Below are 22,535 nucleotides of genomic sequence, written 5' to 3'. Positions count from 1 at the left end.
AAATTTGTAGACTTGATCCAACTTTGTCATTGCAGTCAAACAAGATGTGAATAGTTTTAAATTTAATTAATAAGAGAGAGAGAGAGAGAGAGAGAGAGAGAAAATGAGGATGCTATTAATTAGGTAAATATTTATTGCATATTAATGTATATTAATTACATCACTAGTGGTTTGTTAATTGACTATTTATGACACACAATTAATCAATCCACATAAAAAAAATATTTTTTATGATGTTAAAAACCAATGGAATTATCCAATAGAAAATTTAAGCTTGAATTGAATTCATTCTCATAATTGGTTATTAAATCAACATGGTTTAATTCTCAAAAAAAAAAAAAAAAGCTTAATTTTCCACGAATTGTCAACGGGTTTAAATAGTAAATATATATAAACCTAACACTATTGTGTTGCACAAGAACTCAAGTGAAGTGAATGCTTGTGAGTTGTGAGATGCATGTGAAGAATTTAGTGGGTTTTTAAGTGCCAGTATCACTAATAAAAAAATATTGAGAGAGAGAGAGAGAGAGAGAGCAAAGTAAAATATAGTACTAAATGTACATTAATATAATCAATTTAAAAACTTTAACCAATATTAGTCTCATCCAAAAGCTGTTATCTACCCATTTGATCCTACTATTGGAGTGGAATTATCTAATGGAAATTTTAATATTGAAATATTATACTAATCTTTCCAATTTTTCTTTCTGTCCCAAGAGTGATGTTTCATTTTCTATTAACTAGTATGTAGCCCGTGCTACCGCACGAGAATGAATATATTGTTAATCATGAGTTTATTCATGTTTAAAATACTCAATTAAGTCTAAATTCATATTATTAACCAGGAAATTTCATTAACAAAACTTAGCAGTATATATATTTTATATTAAACTCGTATATATTGTATTACCGCATGGAAATGGTTAATTATTGTGATACTATTAGTCAATTTCTTTTTTGTCTTTTTTGGTTTATCACAAGGAGGACAGAATTAGATAAAACAATAAAAATATATATTGCATTTTATTATTTAAGTGATGCTATTGGACCTTTTTAAATCAAACTAAATGTAAAACTTAAAGCAATGGGAAACAAACTATTTTCCCTAAGTTAATTTTTTCAATCCTCATAAATATTTAGATTTGTGATTTTTTTAAATTTGTACTTTCATGAAGCCACTAAACCGCATGATGAAAAAGAAACATGAATAATAATGAAGTCTATATTGTCATCAATCAAATACAATTAGTTCATATTAATCTTCTCCAAAAATTGCGGTTCAGTGACTACATTGTTTAGTTCCAAAGCCAAAGGAGTTGATGGATTTAGCAATTCTCCATGAACCATGGCTCCTTCCCTTTTTCTTGCCAGCAAACTCAAAGCAGAGTCTCTAGCAAATGCAAAACTCAAATATCTGGCTATATCTTATGCCCTTCCTGCTGGAACCCCATATACCATCCAAAAATCAATGTTATTATCAGTAGGAGTACAAAGGGAGTCATCATAAGCATATTCAAAGGGATTTTGAATTTAAACTTTAATTACGAAAACAATGTTTTATAACAATTCTAAAAAAGCTGTATAGAACAACCTAACATAAAAATTATATACATAAGAAATCAATAAACATATACAAATGTTATAATGAATTATAGAATCAATTTAAAATGTAAGATAAATATATATGGTACAAATATATAAATATAAGGTTTGTCAAGCAAGATGAGGTTTGGGAAGGGGAAAAAAAGTCTATCTACATCTTGTGATATTGACGAAGACACAGCAGGTATTAGGGTAATTTCTATCATTGATAAGGGTAATTTCTATCTTCATCTTCCGATCATGATGAAAATGCAACCACCAACAACCTATTATGATATAGCACATCCAAGGGAAATAATTAATAAATCAACCAAAGAATAAAACATACATACAGAAACATAAACAAAACATAACTCTCACTAAAGTGTTTTAACTTCCTTAGACAATGTGGCTCAAGCCACAGCAAACCCTTACATGTAAATTAATGGGGGAAAAAACCCAAACACTATGACACTTCACAGCAAAGATTGAATAATTATAAAAATGGAAAATAAATTGAATCGAAATTAAGTCAAAACATTTTTTCACAGCAAATTTAGTAAAGAAAATTGAGTACACAGCACTAAAATAGTGAAAAATAAAAATAGAGATAATGGGAAATATACATTAAGTTTGAATTATAACACATCCTAGTAAAGAAAATTGTCAAAAAAAAAAAAAAAAAAAAAAACCTTCAAATGATCCAAGTTCAATCAAACAAAACTATCAATTTATATAAGCAGAAAAGCTGACATGGTCTGCATTTTTTGCAATTTGCATACTTGTTGCTCTGAATTTCTCTGCGCGTACCTATTGCTCTGTTCTTCTCTACTACAATCAGCTTCTTGTTCTTTCTGTCTTCAGCTTCTTGTTTTGTCTATATTTGAATTTCAGGGCTGTCTTATATGTATTTGTTTTCATCTGTTATCAATAAATAGGAACAAAAATTTAATTTAGATCCAAAGTCTGCAATCTTAGCCCTATTGATCAAATATGGCCAATCTCATTCTACATTACAAAGTGTGTGTATACCAATGAAATACAATTTAAAAATCAAATTGACACAATCACTGTGATATGGGAACTATACGTGGAAAAAATCTAATACACAGAAGTATATACTGGAAAAACTTGATAACAACGCTAGAAAAGAAACATGGGAAACGAAATTATAAAGGGAAAAAATGTTTCAACAAAAAATTTAAAACAGAATAAATAAAATGAAAGCTTTAAAGTGTAGAGATATACTCAAAACAAATTGAACCCAATTATCCAAAAGGAAAACCAAATCCAACACAAATAACGAATATTAAAAACCATTCATAACCCAAATTCCTTATTCAAAACCAAATCTAAGCCAAAAAACTTAATGCAATCCAATCCAGTCAAAATACCCCGACCTAAATCAGATTTGACCCCAAATTAAAAAATAAAAATAAAAGTAAAAAACCAAAAAACAGAGACTATACTGGTGGAGGGAATGGGTTTGACGATGGCAGAGGCAAGGACTGTCGCTTGACGCAGTTAGGGGCAGATTTCTCAATTTTTTTTCTCTCTCTCCACTCTCTGTGCCTAATAGACTCATTCTCTGTGCCTAACAGTTAAAACTTAAAGCCTCAAATGGTGCAACATGCGGTGTTTTGTAACTTTCAAATTGTAAGGGTGGCAGGTTTTTAAGTGGGCAATTTTCCTTACATGTCATAACAGCCTTAATTCCTGGGAAAGGCTGAAGCAATGGAAGTAAAACTAAAAGTTATATGAAAGAATTAAACTGGAAAGAATTAATCAAATTTGCTTTCCTATAGCTAATTGATTAGAAATATACCCAACTATTTCATTTTTCATCCTATTATAAGACTCAATGGAACTAAAAAAAAAAAATTGTCAAGAACTATATAAAATCATCTATCACCAAACACTCTACTTTACCCTTATTTTTGTCATATATCTGTGAGTCTCAAAACTGGGCAAAGTTGTAGATAAATGAATCAATCCTTGAGAATGTGCGCATGTTTAGATTTCTTGAGGAGAAACACAAATATTAAGAGTTGGATTCACTACTTCCAAGAGTCATCTGAAAGATTAATTAATCTTTGTGTTGATCATGGCAATATACACTTAAAGCAACTATATTTAAAAAAAATTAAAAGAAGATATATGTAAAGAAACATCCCATAGATGTCCTATAAATAAATAGGAAAAAGTACAGATTAACTCTTATAAGAAAGACATAAAAATGCCTTAATATAAATAGAATCTAACCCCAAACCTAGCTTAAAAACAATTCAACCAAAATACCCAAACCTGAACCTAAATTGATAATAGTATTACATTAAATGTATTCAACGACAGAAGATACAGTATCCGACTATATAGATGTTACTGGTGTCAGGTAGTAAAATGCCTAAAAAAACAGTTAATAACAGGATATATAATATAATTTGATGCAACAATTCAGCCAATAGCAAAACACAATGCCATTCTTAGAGTAAATAATGAACATAAAGCTAATGCACAGGATTCAAGTTTCTACAATGGCCATGATTTCAGCACTAAAATCAAGTTATGGCCAAAAGCAAATATCAAAACAACTTGTAATTTTTATTTTAAAACAAATCTCCATTGCAACTACTAAATTCTAATGAAGATGAGGAAATAAAAAACATTAATTCCAAATATGCAAACAAAACCAATTCTAACCCAAATGCAAACCCAAAAAATAACCCACAAACCTTTAAAAACAATCCAACCAAAATACCCATAAAACAATTAAAACACACGGTTTAAATACCGTTTTACCAAAGGGTCTACCATTTGGTTTTAAACCATTTCAATATTAATAAAACACAAAAACAGCATGACCAACAAAAAATCAGATCAAAGGGCAGGGGAAAAATGAAAAAAGGAAATTTTTTTAGAACAAATCTGTTTTTTTTTTTGGGTTGGTTTTAACACAAACAAAACAGCGTTAACAACAAAAAACAGATCGAAGGGCATGAAAAAAATGGAATAAAAGACCAAAGAAAATATTTGTGTTTTTTCATTTATTTAAGTTCCAGCGAACTTTGTTGCTTTCCCTATCACCGTATTGCAAGCCTTTTAGAAGTATTTTAACTGGTTAGTTTTCGTTAATATGAGAGACTTTTTACCATTTTTATTTTTATTTTTTTGTGGTTAAAATAGACCTTAAAAGTATAAGAGGATTAAGAAAACTGACTGAAGAAACTTGGTACAGGAAAAAAAATAATCTCTGCCATAACCTACAAAGTAACCAATTTTGTACAAAGAACATTATACTTTCAGTTTTCACAAATTATAACATGCAAAACCCAGAAAAACCCACTATAAAAAATAATAAAATCAATACTTAAAAGTATCTTTTAAAAAACTATCGACTAAAATCAACAATGTATAAATAAAATAACATTATATTTTTAGATTTCGAAAGCCCACAATTTCAATCCCAAACAAAACCTGAAAATTAAAGTGAAATGATTTAGTTTAAAGAATTAGAAGGATTTGGCATTCTGCTCTACTAAGTATCATATTTGGTTTTAGAGGAATGCTAGTATTAATCAAGGAAGACTACCTTCTGAAGAGGCTATGGTCAAAATGATCAGGTGTGAAGTGAAGAACAGAGTTGTATGTAAGAGTTACTGAAATTCTGTTCAAAACAGAAGAATAGTAGCAGTTAATTCCTAAATATTTCACAGCATAATTTCAAGCAATATGTTGACTATTTAATCAAACTCAATAAGGGGAAAGAAAACATATATTACTATAAAAAAAGATTCATTGATTCTTTAAAACATATATGCATTCCTTTAAACAAATATACAATCAAACATATGTAAGAGTTACTGAAATTCTGTTCTAAACAGAAGAATAGTAGCAGTTAATCCCTAAATATTTAACAGCATAATTTTAAGCAATATGCTGGCTATTTAATCAAATTAAATAAGGGGAAAAAAAACATAATTTACTGTAAAAAAAAAATTCATTGATTCTTTAAAACAAATATACATTCCTTTAAACAAATATACAATCAAACAGGGAACATGTTTTTTTAGCACAAACATTATTGAACGCCAAACATGTTTTTTACTACACATTTTCAAGGGCTAAACCTCTTGATGGCACCCTTTAAAAATGGGATTCAAAATAAAGAGTATAACAGATCAAGTAACAAAAAAACTGACCTAGAGTATTGGTGCGGCAGGAAAAGAAACAAAACAGAGTGGTGCCGTTTGTTTGAGGATATAGCAATTTAGGGCTTTCATTAAGTGGTGTGAAACGGTTTAAGTTGTTTTAAAAAAATTTATTAATACTTTCAAAAATGATTTGTAATTGTATTTGAAATTTTAGATATCAAAGAACAAATGGGTGCCATTCTTGTCCATGCCGTAAGAATTAATATTCACAACAAAGCATGTAAAGAAAGAGAATGAACATTCGAATTTCAATTCAAATTCAAACTCAGGGAATCGATACATACCTTTCATTGGTCTGTGTTCAGTTCCGATTATGTTAGCCACGGAGTTGCGCCGATCTCTATCTCCGTATCTAAAATCCCTAATTTGTTAGCAACCCTAAAAAAACAAAAAAATAAATAATAATACCCAAAAAAACAAAAAACTTATCTAATGAAAGGAAGGAAAGCATAGGCAGATGAAAGAAAGGAGTAATCATACCTTAGGAAGAATTCGTTTTGCAGAGCATAAACCAGGACCATTAAAATTGTGAAGAAAATCGGAATAGAGGCAGGACCTCTTCCTATATAAGATAGAGAAATACCCAAAGGCATGCATCATTGATACCGAGATATTCTTCTGAAATTCCATAGCATTCATTGAAGAATAGGGGAGATGTATATTGAAGGAGACGAAGGATTTTGGGTTTTGAGAAGGGGAGCTGAACCTGAAAAGAAGCGGGTGTAAAGAGAAATTATGTTAATTGGGTTTGTAAAAAGAGCTGAATGTAAAGAGTTGAACCTGAAATTGGAGTGTACACGTGTGTTGCAATTAGAGATCTAATTGGTTTGTACACGTGGCACAGAATTAGAGTTCTAATTAGAATTCAATTTCACACTCTCTCTGCTTCATCTATTATTATATATATATAGATATATAGATTTGCTTGGTTTTTAACTATTTGAATTTGGCTTTATGTTATTCGTTGGTGTTGGTATGATATTAATTATCTTTTAGTGTAATGTGTATTGTGATTGTGAAATTTTTTGATTGGCAACTGGCTCTTGTGATTGGAGTATCAGGCATAAGGCTTGTCTGTTGAGTGGGATATTTGAATTGGGGGAAGTAAATTGCACATGAGATGTGTGCTAGTGCAACTAATAAACAATAATTTAATTAACTAATAATTAATCAGAAAAAGTAACTAATAACCAATAATTAATAATTTAATTAATCAATACATTATAAAAGACAAACAAATTAAATTATGTTAAGCTAAACAACAATTAATAATTTTATAATTAATAAAATGACAACATAACAAATTATAGTTTATAAAAGACAAGCAAATTAATGAAACAACTAAACAACAATAATTAATAATTTTATTAATATTTCAAATAAATTTATAGTTTATTGTTTATTATTTTGCTACCCTTGGAAAAATTCTTGAGAACTTATAGGAACACCCTGGGAAAAATTCTTGGAGTCGCCACTGATAACATGAATATATATAAGCAACTAAACCCTAAACTATTAGTACAAGTAGGAGCGGACTTGAGTCTATTATATTGGCCTAATATATCTAATATATCTTTAACACTAGTAAACAAAAACAAAAACGTTGTTTCAATTTTTAAAAATAAACTACAAACACTAAGGTAGCAGAGTCATCCAACATTGGAAAGGAAATATTGTAACCCAGCCAAGTAAAAAACTAAAAAAGCCTGCGTTGATGTTTGATCGCCTCCACTAGCATAAAAAAAAATCCCTCAAGATTGATTATTGGTAAAATAATAATAATAATAATAATAATAATAATAATAATAATAAACCTCGAGATTAGCACTAGTAGTCCTTTTAACGTGTTCTGGCCTGGCTTCTCTTCAATATGCTTTAGGTGAAGCACTTTTCACATGTAACGAATGCCTTTAAAATTTTTATGCGTTACGCTCTTATAAACAATTATTTTTAGAGCTAATATTTGTCGTATAATCCAAGATAAAAGTTGAATTTTTTTGCCCAAAGCTTAAAATTTGTTATGAAAACCTATATTTGACTTTTGCTTGCCTTTTAATATATGGATGAAAGGCCAGGTTGAGGGTAAACCTTGAAGGCTTGAATCCATTGGATTGGGCTTGAGCGCTATCGTGGAAAATCTATAGGACAACGGGTGGGAATGGGCTAAATTGTTTTAAGAATGCATAGAGTTTCTTTCATATACGTTGGAGTGTTTTGATGTTTCTATTGAATGATGGGCCATCCCAAGCCTAGCCTTAAGTCCATTGGATTGGGCTTGATTGTTTTAAGATGGGGCTCAGCTCAGTTTGGTGTTTTGGTTAGGTTGGCCATTTAATATATTATGATATATGAGAGAGAGAGAGAGACATTAGCCGGGGAACAAATCTTTCTAAAATTCTATTTAAGCAGAATTTTCTTTCGGGCTGAATGGTGAATATGGTCCATCTTGTAGATTTCTAGTTTGAAGATTACTCCCATGAAGTTCAATTAGAGGATCTTCTCTATTTTAATTGAAATGGACAGTTAGAGTTGGATTTCTTAATCTAAAGGATGGTATAAAGTTCAAATAGGATCTTTTCTATTTCTAGTGAAATTGAAAGTTATGATTTTTTTTTTTTTTTTTTTTTTGCATATATATTTATTGACATATTATTTAAAATTTGTAACCATTTACATACAGTTTTAGATTTGTAAAATTTAATATGGAGCATCACTTGAATTGGAGGATGGGTCTGTGACAAGAGCTGGAATTCAGTCCAACCGGCTACATTTTGTGTTGTGTAAAAAAAAAAAAAAAATTGAATGTATACCCTACTTATTATGATATTGCATCTCCCTAATTTTTCTTCATATACTCGTGTCGTGTCCACACTCCACTGTACAACAAAATCTGACTTTCAAAAAAAAAAAAAAAAAACACTGTTCAGTGTGGGTTTCCTAAAGGACAAGAAAATGAATACCTTTTTTTTTAGAATACTAAATACTTTAAATTTTTAACACAGAGAGAAGAGAAAAAGTTTTAAAAAAACTAACAACGGTATATAACAACACGTTTTGCTTGAGCAGAAAAATCCACATGGACATCTAGTTTTTGTCTACTATATCTGACAATCAGTGTAGTATACATACTACATAGTATACACAATCTGAGTATGTTAGTTTGATTTGAATTTCCAAAACCATCTACGACTAAATTTCTCTTTCTCTTTTGCCTGTTTGCTCATTTTGTTGTTTGATGTATTATAGTTTGTCTTTAGAATGTGTTTTTATAAAAGCACATGAGTTTAATAGTTATTTGCACGCCTCAACTTTTATTTAGGGGTGTCAATGTTCGATCCAACCTGCAAATACGACATAAAACTGATACGGGTTTTTGTGAGTTAGGGTTGGGCCTTAACGGGTTTGGATCATAAACGGGTCAACTTGAAAGCGACAGGATAAGAAATGTGTCATAAGCGGGTTAATCCAGGTAACTCGCAATAAACACGTTTGATACGCCAATTTATTTGTGTCAATCTGAAATGATTCATTTAACACAACCCGTTTAACTCGTATAACAAATAAATATTCATTTTATTTTAGACTTGTCAAATACCTTTTATATCCAACCTATATTTTAAATTTAAAAAAAAAAGTAATTACAAAAATTTATAAGGGATATAATTGGAAATTGAAACTTTACAAACCCTGACGATATTATATTTTTGTTAAATTATGTTATTTTGAATTTGGGTTGAAGTGTATGCACCTCTTTTGGGGTGTAAATAACTTATTTCTAGATATATGTTATTTTTTTGTTGGATTATATTATTTTGAATGTGGGTTAAAGACTTGAAGTGTATGTACTATTTTTGGGATATATAAATTTTTTTTTCTAGATGGATTTTATATTTAATATTATGCAGATTGAAATGAGTTGTGTTACATTCATGTCAACCTAACATGACCGATTTATTAAGCGTGTCAAGTGGGTTGGGTCAGGTCAACTCACCTTATTAACAGGTCGAGTTAGGATTGAAAGATCATGGCACGATTATTAAATGGGTCGGATTTAGGTTGAGCCATTTAGTTAAATGTTCCTACCTCAACACGATATGAACCTGACACCGTAACCCGAATTGACACCCTACTTTTATTAGCCTTTTCTTTATGTCTTTATTGTTACTGCAACATTAGGAGCAGGGTATCACCTAAAAGTCGGCTATTAGCCTATAAAATTTTCTTCAACTCAACCGATCTAGCTTACTTATGGCCCACTCAAAATGCTGTGCTGTACCGTTTATTTAATTTGCTAGGTTGCAAATTACACATTTTTAACTTTGACATGTTAATTTTTAACCCACTTTCTTGAATTTTATCTGTCATTTTTTTCTCTCTCTCTCTTTTTTATTTTATTTCAATACTTTATTAACTTAGTTATTTTGTCTCACCTTTAACTTTAGTATATTTCATTCTCCAAAATGATGGTGTTAATTTTGCTGGGTTTGACCATGCAAATTGGTAGAAAGACTAAATTAAAAATGAATAAAAGTTAAATAACTAAAATTAAAAAAAAAAAAAACCTGAAACTTAAATGATCTCGTCAGCCATTTTATCTGGTGTACCCTGAGAAACGCATCCATGAACGTCAACAACTTATGCCCAGCTGTGAGTCTACGAGCTGGTCTATTCTAGGAAGAGGAAAGCTGTCCTTCGGGCAGGCCTTGTTTAGGTCTGTGAAGTCCACACACATCCTCCATTTCCCATTTGCTTTCTTTACTAGAACGACGTTTGCAAGCCAATCTGGATAATATACCTCCCTAATGAAGCCTACAGTCAAGAGTTTACTCACTTCATCAGTGATGGCTTGGTCTCTCTCGGGCGCAAAGGTCTTCGTCTCTACTTGATGGGCTTCCTCTCTGGGTCCACATTCAACCTGTGTTGGATGACTTCTGGAGATATGCCTGGCATGTCGTCATGGCTCCAGGCAAAGACGTCTAAGTTCTCCTTAAGAAACTGAATGGGCTTCGTTCTCATCTCAGGACTTAGGGTCGTCCCTATTCTGGTTTTCGTTGCTTCCCCTTCGATCAGCTCCACTGCTTCCAGTGCCTCTACCTTTTCTTCCTCTTTTTCTCTATTGTCCACGTGTGGTTTCCTTAGCTGCTAAAACAGCCTGGTAGCATTCCCGAACTAGAACTTGGTCTCCTTTAACTTCACCACCACCATTTTCCGTTGGGAATTTTACCTTCAGCAGTAGGTGGATGTGGACGTCTTCCACTTGTTGAGTGCTGGCCTCCCAATAATGACATTATATGACGAGGGACAATCTACTACCAAGAAGTCTGTCTGACGAGTCAACTGCTTCGGGTATGTTCCCACTATTACTGTCAGCGTCACTATGCCTTTGGGATACACCCTGTCACCGCTGAAGCTAACGAGGGGCGAATCAAACAGACGTAGTCTTCTTGGATCCAGTTTTAGTTGTTGGAATGCAGAAAGTAAATGTTGTCAGCAGAACTACCATTGTCCATAAGGATCCTTTTGGTGTTGAACCCTTTTATGGTGAGCATATGACCAAGGGTCATATGAGGCTGTTTCACTCCTCTAGCGTCATTCTCATTGAAGGTCATATCCTGATCAGTTCATCTGTACTTTGGCAGGGGTACCATGTGGACGCTATTCACCTGTCGTTGATGTGTTTTCTTAAGTGATTTGAATGAGCCTCCTGTGATAGGCCCCCTGCGATCGTCTGTATTTCCCCAATCACATTTTAAGGAGGCTGGGACTGACGGCTTCCGCTCTTGGACGAGGACTCATGTTGGCCTTTGTTTTCGTCTCGAAATTTGTTGTACTCTCCCTTCTTTATAAACTTCTGCAACTTCCATTTCGTATCAATTCTTCGATTTACCTGTGGAGATCCCTACAATCTTCGGTGTAATGGCCATGATCTTTATGAAATCGACAATACTTACTCCTGTCGCGGACGCTAGGGGACGAATGCAATGGCCGTGGCCATTTAAGGTATTGCTCATCTTTAATCTGCGTCAAAATTTGTCAACAGACATAACAAGAGGGGTGAATTTTACCGTTCGTGGACTTTTATCATCTTTCCTTCTGACTCCGTCATTAGTTCGACGATCCGGACGGTCCCGCTTTTATCCTCTACGGTCGTCTTCTCTTCTCCTTTGTCCCCCGATCTGTCTCCGTCCCTGATAGCAACCAACGCGTCCTCAGCATTCATGTACTTCTGCGCTTTAAGGAGCATTTCAACCATCGTCTTTGGGGGTTCTTCGCGAGTGAGGTAACGAGCTCCCTAGACCTCAACCCTGCCTTGAAGGTTGTCAACTGCACCATATCATCAGCCTCGTCTACCTCCAGTGTCTCCCTGGTAAAGCGTTTCACGTATGACCTCAAGGTTTCCTTCTCTCCCTGCCTGATGGTGAGCAAGTGATCCGCGGTTCTCTTTGGTCGTTGTCCTCCAATAAAGTGACGCAGGAAGGCGTTGCTCAACTGCTCAAATGTGTCGATGGACGACGTTGGCAACTTTGTGAACCACTCCCGGGCAGCTCCCTTGAGTGTTGTTGGGAAGGAACGACACAATATTTCATCTGGGGGCTGCTGAAGTCCCAAGGTCGTTTTGAAGGTATTTAGGTGATCTTGGGGGTCCTTCAGCCCATCAAAGGGCTCGAGCTGAGGTAACCGAAATTTTGACGGCACTGGACAGTCGAGGACTGCTGTTGTGAATGGCGAATCCGTCACTCGGACCATCCGATCCACACTCTGCTCTGTTTTTCCTTGATGGCATTCCTAAGTTCGTCCATCTCCTTCCTCATCTCTCGAAGAAGGTCTAAATTTTGCTCGGCGGGAGTGTTTGGCCCTCGATGGTCACTTCTTCTGTAGCTATCCCCTTCGTCTTCCTGATTTCACCTCGAACGATTTTCCTCCTGCTGAAGCCGTAGCTTCATTTCCTGGTTTTGCCTAGTCAGCTCTTCAACTGTGGCTGCAAGGGCCTGAACTTGCTGAGCTAGGGCTGCAGAATCTTGATTGGACTCCATCCAAAAAGAATAAGAATAGGAAACCACTATTTCAAGTCTGAACATGAAAATGTCATTTCCCATAGACGGCGCCAAACTGATGAGTGTAAGCTCGTCAGTAATGTTCGTCGGATGGAGGTGATCCTTCAACTTTCACCGATGGTCAGCGGTGTGGTGCCTGCCACAATGTCTCCGATGCCAAAGTCAATATATGAAACTCTCTTCAAAGTAAAACAATATAAGATGAACAGAAATCAAAGAAAAAAATCTCCCTTCTTACTTGCATATCTCTCTCCCTTCTTCGTGGGAGTGTGTGGGCTTTATATATGCTCTCATGGTCTCTAGCCGTTGGAGCAATTATGGAGGTCTTAATGCTCCTTTGGTAACGTTTTGGGGCTATGTAATGAGGCATCAATGTCTTCAAACAGTTCATACAGTTGGAGGTATAACTGTTTAGTTGATTGTATTAAATGGCTTGGATACCCTCGTCAGTAGTGTTGTCTTCTACGTCGTCTGTCCTGAGGGTATATTCGTCCATATTGAAGGACTCGTCCACATAGGATAGACTTGCCAGTTTCGTCAGTACTTATCAATCTCGTCAAATGAAGTAGCTCATAAACAAGTTGTTAAACAAGAATATGAATGAAACTTGAACACATAAGATAGTTTGATAATGAACTTGAACTCAGCTTGTATTCAACACAAAATTAAATAAATAAGCATTACATCTAATACTCGGCTCAGCTTAACTCAACTCATCATTTACAGCCCTACACAAAAGATAGAGTGATATGATATAGCCACAAAATTCTTGAGTCTAAACTAGAAATTAAATAGCCTGGATTTCATAAATTACTTCTTTTAACTTTGACTTATTTTCAATTCATTCATTTAAGTTTCAGGTTTTTTTTTTNAAAAAAAAAAAAAAAAAACCAAGGACAAACTGCAAGTTAGCACAAAAATATAGAAAATAAAAATTCTATATAATGCATGAATAAAATAAACATATGATGCATGTTCTAATGCAGTGACAATAAGTTCAATTTTACTTAAAAAACACAAAAGTGGCTTGAACATAAAGTTTATATAAAAAAAAGCCAAAATTTTGAAAACCCACTTTCAAAAACCAACAAATTGACCAAATTGATCATTACCCGCGTTAGATAACATAAAATAATGATCAAATTAATCAATCTAACTAGCCAATTTCATCAAATTAAGCACAATTGAACAAAATCCCCAATTCAGGTAGTTACAAGCCCTAGAATTTCAAATTTTTCCCAAACCATCAAATTGATCAATTTAAGACATAAAGATCAATTTTATAGTGTTCCACAACAAAAACCCATTAATCAATTTCCAAAGAAAAGGCTTAAATCAACAGAAATTCCAAATTCCCTAAGGTTCGAAATTTACCCAACTATGCATGAAATAATGCATAAAACATGAAAATAAAAGAAAAAGGAAGGGCAAAAAGGTCTTACCGGCCTTAGATGAGAAAAACCTTGCAAAAGAATCGGAGGAAAACGACAAAAATTTGCTTTGACTCCTTAACAGATCGAAGAGAGAGAAAATAAATTTTGAAAAGTTTTGAAAAAGTGATGAACACATGAAAACTCAAAGTTTTAAAAATAAAAAATAAATAAATAAATAAAAACTCTCTATGCGATTTTCAATTAATCGAAATTTAGATTCGATCAATCAAAAATATCTTCAATTGATCCAACAGTGATTGATCACCGATCGAAACAGACTGAACAAAACCAAATTTTTAATCACAATTTCAATCGATCGAGAAACAGGCTCGATCGATCGAAATTCAAGAAAACACAATTTTTTGAAAAACAGAGCAATTTTATGTAGAAACTCCTCAATACACAGTATTTTATGAATAAAATGCATGAGTATAAGATGAAATGCTCTTCAAAAACACTTGTATTAAACCCAGATTTCGTAGAAATAAGATTTTCAATCAATTTTCCTTTAATTCTCAAATTTCAAACACATTTTGCATTTAAATCAATGAATTTTCAATCTTGGATGGGCAAAACAAAATCACACATAATAACATGTACAAAGTTTAGCAAAGAGTAACTTGTATAGTATGTGCAACTAGCAAAAGCTTGAGATACATGTGAGGTGATATGCGAATAGAAATCAAGCACAATTTCTACAAAATTCATCACATAAACTTGAAAGAGACTATCACCTAAAGAGTTACATCATATAACTCCCACATCTCCTAGAATAAAAGTTTGCAATCATGTAAGTTTCTTGATTTGCTTCATAATGTACACACCAATTTTATTTTATCAGAAACTTATTAAAGATAGCCAGGATAATGTACACACCAATTTTATTTGATTTGAAGTTATTATAGCCTAATAATGTACACACCAATTTTAGCATTTAAACTAAGGTTACACCTTATGTTCTTTTTGTACATGTGCTACACTTCCTCGAGCACAAAATATGCACTAAGTTGTTCATGATTGGCTAGTAAACAGCGGTGAGATGATTATTTATGCCTTTCTCAATAAGTTAAAGTTTGTCAATCAAAGGCATGTGACTTCAAGATCAAGATCATGTGATCAAAAACTATAAACATTTTCCCACACAACATGCACTACAAAGTTCAAACTAGTAAAATGCAATAAATAAGCTCATCCAAGCTATGCAAGGTACATAAACATGTTATGTAAAAATAAATTGGCTAACCTTGATTTCAAATCCAAGACAACTAATGTAAAACACATTTTGCTTCCCTTTTCCCTTTTTTTTTGTTTTTTTTTGTATTTTTTTTTTTTTAAGAAATAACAAAGATAACCTAGAATGAAATGCATGAATGTTATGCAATGCAAATCCTAGAAAAACTAAGAAAACAAAATAGTAAGAAAAATGGTCACAAAGAGTAAAGCAATGAAGCACAAGGACTATGTGATTTAGAATGATAACCAACTCCAGGTTTGGAATAAAGATTTAGAGCCTTCACCAATTCACCAATAAGTACTATAGGATCTTGTGCTTGAGGCACAAGTACTTTTGGCTTATTTGCTCACTTAGCAGCTTGCAACTTAAAACAGTTTGGACGAATGTGCCCAAACTTTCCACAAAAATGACAAACTCATGCAAGTCTATCATGCAACTTGCCCTTAGAAAGAGTAGAATTCTTAGGTTTAGACTCTTTAAGATCAACTCTAATCTTCCTAGGAGGTGTGACCTCTACAAGTTTAACAATCTCACTCACAGAAGGTTTGACAACCTCACTCACAGGGGGTTCAGAAGAAGGAAAAAAGTTTTTGGAATAGGGTTTAGGCACAAAGAAGCTTTCTACAAAACCTAAACCAGTTTTTTCTGAGGGAGACTTTTGAACACTCAACATGTGATCAAGTTTGGAGCTTGCAGACCTATTAGTTTGTTCTCTAGCAATAGATAATTCAAGTTCCAAATTCTTAACTTTATCAAGCAAAATTACGTTCTCAGTCTTCACATTATTCAACAATTCATTAGCATCAAATAGTTTCACAAGCAAATTTTTCTTTTCAAGTTCAAGAGATGCAATTTTCTTTAAACCTAGATCAACACTCATAGCATCCTTTGTAGCAACTTTGCAAAACTTATTGTAGGCTTCTTGTAAATCTGCATCCTCAGAGAGTTTCCCATCAGAAGGGTTCTCTTCAACAACAATACTTTCATCAACTATAGCAATAGCAGTGACAGTAATGAAGTTTCCATCCTCATCACTACCAGACTCATTGTCAGAAACTTCATCATCACTAAAGGTTACAGTCATAGCCTTACCCTTAGACCTTAAGAATGTAAGACATTTAGATTTCACATAATTATACCCTTGACCTATAGAATTATTAGAAGGTTGACCAACTTTCTCTTTAGGTTTTTCAGTGTTGTTCACCTTAGTGAGATCATTCCTCCTAAAGTTTCTAGGTTCAGCATTGTTCTTACCTTTTGCCCTTCTGTTGTTGTCTCTAAGAAAGTTTCTAACGTTCTTGGCAAGATAGGCAATCTTTGTAGCAAAGAGCTCATCATCAAATCCATTCACATTAACATCATCGATAGACTTAAGAGCCATTGATTAGCTAGTCTTAGGTAGGTCCAACTCATAGGACTGAAGAGATCCTACAAGTTCATCAACAAGGATAGAGTCCACATCCTTGCTTTCAATGATGGCAGTCACTTTGGATCTAAAATCCTTTGTCAAAGATCTAAGAATATTCCTAACAATTTTAGGTTGATCATAGATTTCACCCAAATTATATGTAGAATTAACAGTATCATTAAACTTAGCATAGAATTCATTAAAAGATTCATCATCAGACATCCTAATGGTTTTTAATCTAGTTGTTAATTGCTGCAACTTATTGATTTTAACTGCCTTTGTGCCTTCATGCACAGTTTGGAGGATATTCCAAGCAATATGAACAATCTCAACATTTGAAATTCTCTTAAATTCCTCCATAGAAACAGCATTAAAGATAACATTCATAGTTTTGCTATTAAAAGCGGCTGCTTCTTTCTGAGAAGTTTGCCACTCACTCACAGGAGTAGTGGGCTTCTCCCATCTGTATTCAACGGAGGTCTAGACAACCAGGGTCAAGGATCAGCTCTTACATCAAAGGATCTATAACAAGAGAGCTACCTGCTCTGATACCACTAGTACATTTTTAGACCCCTTAAAATACAACCAACTTACCCTAGTTAATTAGCCAAGTGATTACTTAGTCAAATTATTAGATCTAGGTTAACACAAATATATCATATCAATGTAAAGTGCGGAAAATAGAGAACACAAAAATATGATGACCCAGGAAAACCAAACCGATAAAAAACCTATGAAGGATTTAACCTAGTTATAGTAAAACAAATCCACTATGAAAGAATTGAAGTTTACACAATAGCGACTTATACCACTAACATCCTATTGCTACCTCAAGTGGGAAGCTTACTACCACGACCACATGACAACTCTGAGTCCACAAACTACTTCTTTCTTGGATTCACAGCAAACACAAGCACTCCCGCTTGTATATCTTTAAGCTCTTGAATCTGCAACTGAAACGATCACCAAATTCTTAACATAGTCTTGATCCTTGATAACACTAAGTATGTATGAAGGCAAACACCTCTAGATCTCACAAAAGATTCACACACACAACAAAAAGAGCAACCTCAAAACGTGGCTAGGGTTTACCCTTTTATACCTAGGGAAAAACATAAAACCCTACACATCAAATGAACTTAGGCTGAGTTGAAAAATTCTGTAGAAAAAAAATTTGCACGACTTTCGATCGATCGATCGAGCTTAATTTTCGATCGATCGAGCCAAGCAGATTTACATAGTAAATCCTGTAGAACACTCGATTCCAACTTTACATATAAATACACCTTGAGCAAGTCTAAACAAGATTAAAACGTTTTGATCATGGTTTGCCAACATTACGAAATGAAATTCTAATACATTAGTTTCTATTTCCTTAGAACCTAACATGTTGGAAATAGCAAACCAAAAGGTGCCTCTTGTTTTTCCATAATTGTTTATGTCTATTGTTATTCCATAAGATTTGTGTCTTCCACATTCTAAAATTTTCTGTTATGAATTGAAAAGTCATTAGAATAAAGACAACTCCTATAATTTCACTTGGTTGGAAACTCTCTAAAAAGGAGCTTGAGATACAGTGTGAATGTAATGCAAAAAATTACTGTTAGGTTCTAAATGTTTAGGTTAAATGTTTAGATTCTAAATTTATGTATGTTGGTAAACCAAGAACAAAAACATGTCTAGATTAGTGGTTATACATTGCTCAAGTACGTTCCAGTCAAGATTCAAGAACGGCCAAGCTGTAGAAAAAAGAGTTCAAAATCTGTGAAGCTCGACCGATTGAAAGAAAGGCTCGACCGATCGAAAGTCGTATTCTGCAGAATTTAAATCAAGCCCAAAGCCCTTAAAAATGTTTAGGGTTTGTGTCCAACACTTCATAGAATAAAAGAAAATTCCTAAATATATTTCAGAAGTTCTTGGAAGTCTTATGAGTTACTCTTGTGAGATTTGTGAGGTTTCTATGGCCTTCTAACTCCATAAGCATCTATCGAAAGCTAGATCTACAATCAAGAACTGGTGGAAACAAGTTGCTGCATAAAGATCAACTATTGATGGTGATCTAAAACCTTTAAGTGGGATCTCAAAGTCACAAACGTGAGTATTTGTACTTAGCAAACTTAGATAGAGAGTTCGTGGATTCGGAGCTGCACATGGTCGTGTGAGTAAGTATTTCAAGAGTTAGCTTTAGATTTTATGGAGAAAATCTATTGTAAAGCTTCCATTCTATCATAGTGAATTTGTTTTCCTTGAGGATAGTTAGGTTAAATCATTCCCAGGTTTTTTACCTTGAAACTGTTGGTTTCATTAGTTTCTTGGGTCATTATATTGTTGTTTTCTTTACTTTTCCGCACTAAGTATTCTGATTGCATGAGTTTAAAAGAGGAAGTGTAGATAGTACTCTTTTTATTCGTAAGGATGAGAAACATTTTGTTGTAGCATAAGTCTATGTGGATGACATTGTTTTGGCTCAACTAATGATGATCTTGCTAAGTCATTTGCTGAAAATATGAAGAATATGTTCGAGATGAGCATGGTGGGTGAACTAATAACCTACTTCTTAGGTCTTCAAGTGAAGCAAACTAACAAAGGAATCTACATCAACCAAGAAAAATAAGCCAAAAATCTTGTAAAGAGATTTGGATTGGAAAATGCAGCCCATGCTAGAACACCAATGGCCACCAGCACCAAATTCGGGATTGATCCATCAGGTCAGTCTATTGACATTACTCTTTATAGAAGCATGATTGGTTGTTTGTTATATCTTACTGCTAGTCGTCCTAGTATATCTTTTAGTGTTGGAGTTTGTGATAAATTTCAGGCTAATCCTAAAATGTCACATTTAATTACTGTTAAAAAGAATAATCAAATATGTGAATGGGACTAGTAATTTTGGTTTGTTCTATAGCAAAGAATCAAATGTAACTCTTGCTGATACTCAGATGTTGACTGGGCTGCCATTTCGATGATAGAAAAAGCACCACGGGTGGGTGTTTTTATGTTGGGACAAACTTGGTTGCTTGGATGAGTAAGAAGAAAAATTTTGTCTCTCTGTCTACTTCAAAATCTGAATATATTACTGCTGGAAGTTGTTGCACAGAGCTTCTATGGATGAAAAAGTTTTTAGGTGATTATGGCATATCATAGGATACCATGATTATGTATTGTGATAACTCTAGTGCTATTGATATCTCCAAGAATCATGTTCAAAACTCTAGTACTAAATACATAGAGATTAGATATCACTTCATTAGGGATCTTGTGGAAAGAAAAATTGTTGCTCTTGAATATATCCCTACTGAGCATCAGAATGCTGACAACTTTACCAAACCTCTTGATAGAATTAGATTTGAGACCCTTTGTAAAGTCATTGGTGTTATCACATGCCCCTAGGTTATAGTTAACCTTATGGTCCTCGCACTTAATCTCTCAATCCTTTGGACATAATGTTTTTGCTTAGGATTTTCTTTTTGCATTTCATTCATACATTTCACTCTAGGTTGTTTAGGATGTTTTTAAGTTTTTTTTTTTAATTAAAAATTAAAAAAATAGAAAATTAAAAAAAAAAAAATTGTATTGCATACCACCAAGTGTGTAATTAAGGTTGGCCAATGAAATTTACATTTTATGACTATGTACCTTATTTAGCTTTAATGAGCTATTTGTTTTGCACTTTGCTAGTTTGTGCTGGGTAATGCTTAATTGTGTGAGTTGTTTATAGTCTTTAAACAAACGATCTTGATTTTGATGTCACATTATTTTGATCATAAGGACTATAAAATCCTATGAGAAATGTATAAATAACCATCTCACCATTGTTACTCGCCAATCATAAACATCTATGTGCAAATCATAAAAGCCGTGCTTAGTAAGGTGTAACACTTGCACAGCAAGATTAAACGAGGTGTTATTCTTAAAAGAATAAAAAAAATAAAAAATTGTAACAAGGGTATTTCTTTTCTATCTTCTATATGCCCATGAATGATATCTTTCATTATGCTGAAAAGAAAAATAAATTAAAAAATTCAAGAGAAAAAGAAAAATAAAAAAGAATCAAAATGCTTTTACATGATTTCAAGCATGCTTTCTATGAGATGTAAGAGTTATATGATATAACTATTTAGTTGATAGTCACTTTCAAACCAATGTAATTGATAATATAGAAAATTTGTTTCATTAATATCTACATATCACTTTGTTTGTACTCTGTACACATACTAGTTGCACACACTGCATGCAAATCTATGTAAAACTTAGTACATATGACTGTGTGTTGACTAATTTGGCCATCTTTGATTACTCATAAAATGATGTTTGAAAAACTTTTTTTTTTGTGGTTTGAGTTGTATTTGAAGAAAATAGTTTTTAGAAGTTTTTAAATCAAGTGATTTATACTTCTATTTTGTGAAAAGTTTGAGAGCAAATTGATTTTGAAATCTTTTGGAAGCATTCATATGCATTTCATATCATAAAAAATGGTTTTCAGTTGATTTTCAGCAAAAATTCCAAGTTTTTCAAAATTTCTTTTTTTTTTTTACTAGTTCGATTAATCGAAGCTAATCCTCGATCAATCAAAAATGTCCAGTTTTTAGGCCAAAAGTCTGTCTCTCTCAATTCCTATTCGATTGCTCTTCAATAAGTCAAAATTTTTAAAACCCTCCTTTAATCACTATGAATTCCTCTTGACCGATCAAAATTCGAAAATTTCAAATTCTTAAGGGTTTGACAAATCAGTTTTGTCCTATTCTCTTCTTTTCTTCGATCCCTCTCAATCCCTCTTCATTTTTTTGTCTTTTTCAAGTCAAAAGCTTCAAGGGTTTTCTTCTACACTCTACTCTTTTACCCTTTCTTTTTGATCAAATTACATACATTTCATGCATAAATTTTTGAAATTTTTGAACTTAAGAAATTTGAGGTTTTTAATGATTTTGAGTGTTTTGAGTTAATTTGTTTAATTAGGTGAAATTGACCATTGTTATTGATCGATTGATTGTTTATAACATATTTTATAACTGTTGTGATGATCAATTGCTCAATTAGTCTGTTTTTTGAAAAATTAGGGTTTATATTATTTATAAATTGGATATTTTTCATAAAACTTGATAATCTAGGTTAATTTTTCAAAATTATGCGAAATTGAACACCTCAATGCATTAGCTTATGCATCATTTGAGTCTATGCATCATGCATCATGTAGTTTTTCAAAGATTGCATATATATTCTATTTATCTCTTTTTGATGCAATCTGCTCTTGGTTTTGTGTTATGATTTGGTTATTCCTCTCTCTTAAGATCTTAGATATGGCTCCTAAGATATCTTGGAATATCAAAACCAAAGCCAAAAGATTCCTTGAGTCCACTTCTGAACCCATTAAGGATTTTGATCAAATTAGGTTCAATTCTATTCAAAGTGCTAAGAAATTTGAATCTTTGGTTAAATATAGGTCTATTTAGGGTGAAAGGAATAAATCTAGATGTGTTAGATCGTTCTATCCATCGTAATCTAGAGTCTAGGAATTGGTTATTGTTAGGTTCTAAGGTCTTAGGATTTTATGTATTTAGAACTCTAATTTGTAATGTTGGCAAACCATGATCAAAACATTGTATTTAGTCTTAT

The 22,535-nt window shown here is 33.0% G+C and overlaps 1 long non-coding RNA gene across 7 annotated transcripts; it reads right to left on the bottom strand.

Moving 5' to 3' along the window:
• Positions 1 to 1,204: 1,204 nt before the first annotated feature.
• Positions 1,205 to 6,542, bottom strand: LOC112015284 (uncharacterized). 7 transcript variants are annotated; one of them, XR_010623470.1, is made up of 5 exons: positions 6,273 to 6,542; positions 6,077 to 6,170; positions 5,171 to 5,245; positions 2,364 to 2,502; positions 1,205 to 1,439 (listed from the first exon to the last, which is right to left on the bottom strand). It is a non-coding gene; the product is annotated as an uncharacterized LOC112015284 (long non-coding RNA). The 7 variants fall into 7 exon arrangements; XR_010623471.1 differs by having other exon boundaries at positions 1,205 to 1,436; XR_010623472.1 differs by having other exon boundaries at positions 2,392 to 2,502.
• Positions 6,543 to 22,535: the final 15,993 nt, after the last annotated feature.

Source organism: Quercus suber, unplaced genomic scaffold (genome assembly GCF_002906115.3).
Source record: "Quercus suber isolate HL8 unplaced genomic scaffold, Cork oak 2.0 scaffold_336, whole genome shotgun sequence".
Lineage (NCBI taxonomy): Eukaryota > Viridiplantae > Streptophyta > Magnoliopsida > Fagales > Fagaceae > Quercus > Quercus suber.
Note: the sequence above shows the minus strand (reverse complement) of the source record. Positions and strands in the feature narration are given on the sequence as shown.